The 6,834-nt window shown below is 56.7% G+C and overlaps 1 protein-coding gene across 8 annotated transcripts in view; it reads right to left on the bottom strand.

Moving 5' to 3' along the window:
- The window catches only part of PRRC2B (proline rich coiled-coil 2B), an 88,757-nt gene extending 84,292 nt beyond the window's left edge, over nucleotides 1–4,465 (bottom strand). For 6 of the 8 annotated variants that reach the window (XM_046023628.1, XM_046023633.1, XM_046023631.1 and 3 more), the window contains exon 1: nucleotides 4,289–4,464. The gene's annotated coding sequence lies outside the window, so the exon portion shown is untranslated. Of the gene's footprint in view, nucleotides 1–4,288 lie in introns of all 8 variants that reach the window. The other 2 variants (XM_046023632.1, XM_046023634.1) reach the window with 2 other exon arrangements.
- Between the last annotated feature and the right edge of the window lie 2,369 nt (nucleotides 4,466–6,834).

The raw sequence follows: 6,834 nt of genomic DNA on the forward strand, positions 1-6,834 counted from the left end.
ACTTTTACGAATAGGGAAAAACACTTGTAACGAGCCTTGTGCGGTGCCCGGCAAAGAGCACGTGCTCCAGGGCACCTGCCGCAGGACAAGGACTTCGAAAATCAATAAAATCACTGCTTTTGCAACGCCACCAAGAGGAAAAGGCCAATGGGTCTCTCGGAGGAGGAGGAAAGGATACAGAGCACAGCTACAAAACCAGCTGCAGAGGTGGGAGCGGAAGGAAGTACTCTCAGAGAGACCGTGAAAGACACCAGCAAGTTAAGATCAAGATCGACCTCACTCTGCGCCCCGACTCCCGCCACTCCCTCTGCAGGCAGCCCATGTCGCTGCTGGCATCTTCTGGGCACAACCCAGCCTCGGATGACAGTCAAGTATAGTGAACGACAAGGCTCAAGCAAGACTCCCGGCTTGAGTCACACAGGCAGCCTCCCTCTGGGTGCGCAGGTTCCCCGCAGGCCCGCCAGAGAGACAATGACCTGTACCACCGACAGGGGAGCTGGGGGTTTGGAGCTCCCAGGTGAGGAGGCCTGGTCCAAATGGCACCTTTAAAACCTAAAAGCTTGTCATAACCAATTTTATTTCATCAGAAATCTCACCTTCTTTCACCTCCCCCCCCCCACCGCCGCCCCGAGCACCACAGGCGATCCCTTTCTTTGTCCAAATGACAGACCAAAGGTTCTTAAGGTTATACAAGACCCAGAAAAAATGGGACTTTTTTTTTTTAAATGGGACTTTCTTAAGAAAGAAATTGAGTCATGACTTGAAAAGCAGACAGTCTAGTTAGGCCTGACCAAGATATGAGATTCAGAGCATAAAGCCCAACAGATCTCTGCTGGAAATTTTCTATTTCAAGGGGAGGATACTGCTTTAAAATCCAGGGTAGACAGATCCTATCTGGTATCTGCCAAACCACAACAAGATACAAGTGCCTGACGGCAGAGAAGCCTCATTATCAAATTTAGAAATACACCGCGCTAGCCCACCTGTCCTCGTCTGGTTTGAAACAGAAACCAACATAGAAATGATCAATCTTAAATGGTAGAATAATGAGACACAGAACCAGCATACAGCCATTAGCAACATGAGTCAGTACTTTGTGCAAGCTAAAAAAAAAAAAAAAAGCTTTAAAGTACAATAAAATAATCCTTTGCAAAAAAAGAGAACTGAAATTTAAAAGTGGGTGGGGGATGGTGAGCAGGCCTAACAAAAATCCCTCGGCCAGGCCAGGCCAGGCCAGGCCAGCAGACCGTGCTGGAACTAGTTCTGACTTGCCATTCCTGAAATTCCACTCTCCCAGGGTTTTCTGGCTCTCCCTTCCCCAGGCTCTTTACCCATCTGGGCTCCAAGGAGATGGGAGAGGACCCAGGCCACTGTAAGCAGCAGCCTCCCTCCCCCCACCACCCCACAGCGAGCTGAAATAAGGCCTCTCCGTGCAGCCTTGGAAAACTGAAAATTCACAGGTAAACCAAAAGCTTGCTGGGAAGGGCAGTGTATTCTTCTCCTTTCCTAACAAACCAGCTAAAAAACAGTCCAGAGCCAGACCTGGCCAGAATGAAAGCAGATAGAAAAAAAGGGCCAAGAGGCAGGAAGCTGGGAACACTGACAGGGTGACATGGCCCCGCTAAGACGTCTCAGTTCCACAGCCAGTGGGCCTGGAGGAGGTTCCGAGGAGGTTTTAAGAAAATACAACAAAACCAAGATGGTTGTGGGAATGTCAAAATGCACCAAAACAAATGCCCAGCAGATTACAGAATCACTCAGACCAAGAGAGGGTCCCCAGGGACATTTACAAACAAGCTACAGGTGTGGCCTGGGTCTCAGCCCTCACCTGCCACCAAGACTGGGGTCAATTTCCCTTGTGTTAGCCTCAGTCCCTGCTATGCTCGCCAATAAACACCGTGAGCAGCCTAGCTGTTCTAGGCCAGTCCAGTGCTTCCAGGCATTAAGTAGTCATCGTGATATAAAAATATCAGCTGGGGGGCACCTGGGCGGCCCAGTGGGTTAAAGCCTCTGCCTTCAGCTCAGGTCATGATCCCAGGGTCCAGGGATGGAGTCCTACATTGGGCTCTCTGCTCAGCGGGGAGACTGCTCCCCCCCCACACACACACATACACCCTCTGCCTGCCTCTCTGCCTACTTGTGATCTGTCTGTCAAAGAAATAACATCTTAAAAAAAAAAAAAAATCTCTGAGGGATAGAATTTGAGGGTGGGGAAGTCACAGGGCCATCAGTCAGAGGAACGGGAGAAAAAGATCAGGAATTTGGAGCAAGGACCAGAAAACTAGGCAATCAACAAAAACAACATATATTTTCATCACCCTCCTATGAACAGAAGCAGTTTGCCACAAACAGAAAGTGAGGCTCACAAGAGCCCCAACAGATACCCAAGGCAAGGCATTAATTATTCCCATTTTACAGACAGATGGAGGAGTTGTGGCTCAGGGACTTGCATAAGGTAACCCAATAAGGAGCAGAATCCAGGCTCCAAGAGACACCTGCCCGAACAAGCACAGGCTCCCCAAGTGATAATTTGCCATTCCCAAAGGAAAGCAGTCATCCTCAAAAGGCAGGAGTCCCCAGCCTCTGCTTGTTGTTCTCAGCATCTCCCACTGTTCTAGAACTGCCTTCAGCCAAGCTGCAGACCTGCCTTTAGAAGGGACAGGCACCCCCAGACCCTTGTGTGGTAACATTACCACACAAGCCAGTTCCTGGGGGGCTCCAAGGGATACTCTCTCCTGTCCTTGTCTCTCCACAGAGGCCCAGCACTGAATGAACAAGGGCCCAGAGAGAGATGTTCCATGGGCTGAGCGCCTTAGCCCAGCACCTGTGGCATCCACGGGCTGGATCGGGTCAGCCCTATGGGTAGCAACGCAGCGGCGGGATTCCATCCCAGGGGGTTGATGGCAGGTACAGAAACAGCAGCAGAAGAAACAACTATTAAACACTAACTGTGTGCCAAGCTCTTCTAGCTCTTTCGCCATGGCCCCAACCCTACAAGGCGGAGAATGCACTATTTATGCCAGCAAAGGCTCTCTGGACCCTAGATTTCTCTGGCAGAAGCAGGATTTGCACCCCAAAGCCCGGGCCTCCCAGTCCCTTACACCACACAGCACTGTACACAGGGCCGGAAGGCTGCAGATGGAAACCACGCTAGGACTTCAAACGGATGGTTCCAAAAACCAAACTGGATAATGTATAAAGCCACATAAAATGCACAAAATATCTTAAGGGCGGGGGGAATCTCAGGGCTAATTTAACAATCCTGGAAACCAAAGGCTTCTGAAGGTTCCTCCCTGGCAGCCATTTAGCAAATGACAGAGTCTTGAGAGCATCCCCAGCCCCCGTTCTCCCCACTTCCTCCAAGCTAACCATCCCCTGGAAAAACACCTCCTCTTCTTGCCTAAAGGTGGGCCCGGACCTCCCACGATATTCAGAAAGCGAGGGAGAGAAGAGAAAGCCACCTTCCAGTTTTGTATAGGCAAATTCACTCCAGAGGCCCACGATCTCAATAGTGCTGTTTCTGACTTGGGAGAAGGGACAAAAACGAAAAAAGAAGGGAAGGAGGAAAAAAAAAACAACAACAACAACAACAAAACCCCATCTGGCAGGCCCCGAGCAGCGACATCCTGTTTATTATTAAACATTCTCAGTAACTGAGCATTAAGTATTTCGAAAATAATCCTGCCGCTCGCACGCGGAAACCGCGGCCGTCGGCGGCGCCGAGCCCCCTGCCCCCGGGGGGTCGCCGCGCCCCCCGCCACTCCCCAGCCCTGCGGCCGTGGGGGGCGCCCCGACCCCGGGATTCCCGCTCGGGGTGGTGCCCGGGCAGGTCGGCCTGGGAGAGAAGGGGGGCGGGGGTGCGGGGAGGCCGCCCCGGCCACTTCCAGAGCAGCGGGGCGCCCGGGACCGCCGGCCTGGACGCTCGGGAGGCGGCCCCCGGGACGCGGCGGCCCCCGCAGCCCCGCAGCCCCGGCCCCGCCGCCCGCCCAGGCCGCGCGGCGCCGCACAACAATGGCGAGCCCGGGCCCGGCCAGCCCGCCGCCGCCCCCCCCCCAGGCCGCCCCCCGCCCGGCCCCGCGGCCCCCGCCCTCACCCCGGCCGGCGAGCCCCCGGCGGCGGCGCGGCGCTCGCGGACGGAGGGCGGCCGGGCCCGGGCTCGCCGCTGTCAGTCAGCCGCCGCCGAGACAAAGCCCGGCCCGGCCGCGCCGCCGCGCCGCCTCCATCTTAGCGCCCGACCGCCGCCCCGGCCCCGGCCCGCCCCGCGCCGCCCCGCGCCGCCCCGGCCCACCTGGTCTGGTTCCGCGGGCGCGACTGGGCCGGGCGATGGCGGTCGGGCGGCGGTCGGGCGCGGAGGCGGCGGGATGGCGGCGGATTGCGAGGCGGCGGCGCGGCTGCTCGCTCGCTCGCTCCCTCCCTCCCTCCCGGGCTCGCTCGTCGCTCGCTCGCTCGCTGGAGCCTCGGAGCCAGTGTCTCGCCGCTCGCCTCCCTCTCGCGCTCGGCTCCCCGCCCCCCGCCTGCCGCCGCCCCCGCCTCCTCCGGCCTCCGCCTCCCGCCGCCGCCCGCAGCCGCGCCTCGGCCCGCGCAGCGCCCCCTGCCGCGCCGCCCGGCCTGAGGGGGGGGGTCTAGGGGCCCCGGGAGGGGAGGGGACGGGCAGCGGGCGGGGGGGGGGGAGGGGGAGGGGTCCCGGGAGGCTGGGGGGAGGGGCACGGGAGAAGGAGCGGTGGGGGGGTGCGGGGGTCCGGGCCCAGGCGGAGCGGGGCCGGACAGCGCGTGGGTGGGGGGAGGCACGGGAGAAGTGGGGGCTGGGGTCCTGGGGAGACGTGGGGGGAGGGGCACGGGAGAAGGAGGGGCTGGGATCCCGGGAGGGGCGGGGCCGGGCACGGGAGAAGTGGGGGATGGGGTCCACGGGAGACGAGAGGGTGGGGAGAGGCACCGGAGAAAGGGGGCTGAGGTCCCAGGGAGATGCAAGGGAAAAGGTACGGGAGAAGGGGGACTGGCGTACTGGGGAGGGGAAGGGGCTTGAGGGGGAAGGGTAAAGGCCGAATCGGGGCTGGGGAGGCTACGGGAGGGAGCCGGGAGAAGGGGGTCTGGGAAGCGGGTGGAACTTGGGACTGGGGCCCGGAGAAGGGGCCCAGGAAGAGAAGGGGAAGGGGATCCCTGGAGAGGGAAAAAGGAGGAGGCCCAGGAGAGGGGGTTGGGGCGAAACGGGGGTGGAGGATTTAGGGGGTCCGGAATGAGTGGTCCGGAAGAAGGGGCTTTGGGCTAGAGGGGGCCTGGGGCGATGAGGCCCAGACGGAAGGAGGGTTGAGAAGGGAGGGGGCGCGAGCCCGGATCTCCGCCCCCTCCTCTTTCAGAACTGCAGCGCTTCCTGACAGACCTCGAGCCCAGATTTTGTTCTGTGATGTATACACCGAGAGGAAACAGAAACAATACATTGTTAACTCGAAAGCAACGTTGTTGCACAATATAGATACTGTATCCGTTTTTGTAAAATGAAAAATAATAAACCAATCATCTTCGGCGTTTGTGTATTTGTGTGAATGCAAAACAAAAGGTCTGGGACAATGCACTCCGCGCTCTTGGTTACGTCTGCAGTCTGAAGTCTGGAGAGCCACGGAGGATTCTCGCTTTTTATTTTCCGAAAAGGGCAATTAGAAAAACAAACGATTTGCAAAACCGAAAAGCGAAATGTAGCTGGGACCTGGAATCCAAATCAACCGCCCCTGTCCCTGACACCTGTTCACCTACACTTTAAGCAACAGCCACAGGCCAAACTCTTGTGTGCCTTGGTTTGGGGTGGTTTGTCTCATTTAATCCCAGCCCTGGGGCAGATTTTATTTTTCCTGTTCACGGGTGAGAAATGGAGATTCTGAGAGGTTAAGAAATTTGCCCAAGGCCACAAAGCAAGACCTGGGAGGAAGATCGACCCCCTTCAGCCTAACTAAAAAAGTTAGGGTTATAGCAGAGCACAGTGCCCGCACACAGTAGGCGCTATGTAAATATCGGTTGGTTTGTTGAAAGGAGAAATGAGTGGCTTTTAGGCTGGTAGGTAGAGACTGGAAGAATGGGGGGGGGGGGTGTCTTTTTCTAATTACCGGAAAAGAGAGAAGAGAAGATGAAAAGCTTGGGTCTTGAGTGCTCTGGGAAGACAGAGGCTATATTAAGGATATAATTAATGACCACAAAGGGGATAAAAGTCAAGTCAACAAGTGCTCTGCTCCCCTGGCAGGTCTGGAAGGGGAGTGACACCCTCTGGGGACAGGAGGGCTGCTAGGTTCTGGAGAGTTCACTGGCCCCAGATGCTTCACTCTTGCAAAACCCAAGGATCTGGCGGCATCCAAATCCCTTTGAGGGTTCAGGAAACACTTCTCCTTCTGCACGTCCCTGGGTGACAGCACCAACAATGCTAGGTGCCGCTTACCGAGCAGATTTTCTGGGCCAGCCATGCTGGTAAGCACTTTACAAGAGATAACTTCTTAATACTTGGGAGACAGTTACTCCTGTTCCCACTTTCTGGATAAGAACACTGAGGTCAGAAGGTGAGTGACCTCAGATAAGGCATAAATTTGACTTTCACGGCAGGGCAAGGATTGGAATTCAGCAGTGCCTTTCTTTGAAGTTTGAGCCTTTCCTAAGGTAAAGCAAAGCCAAGATGCCCCCGCAGGTATGGGGGCTGGCTGTGGATGGAGGCCATCAGCCAGGGCTGGCACCTGAGGTTTCTCCAGGATTCTGAAGGTGCCTCTGTAAGCTTTCTCAGAACTAAGGACCCAGAGAGATCAGAAAGAGGGAGTGGAGCATGAGGGTTGGATCAAGGCTCCGGGGGTCACTTAGCCC

Source organism: Meles meles, chromosome 11 (assembly GCF_922984935.1).
Source record: "Meles meles chromosome 11, mMelMel3.1 paternal haplotype, whole genome shotgun sequence".
Classification (NCBI taxonomy): domain Eukaryota; kingdom Metazoa; phylum Chordata; class Mammalia; order Carnivora; family Mustelidae; genus Meles; species Meles meles.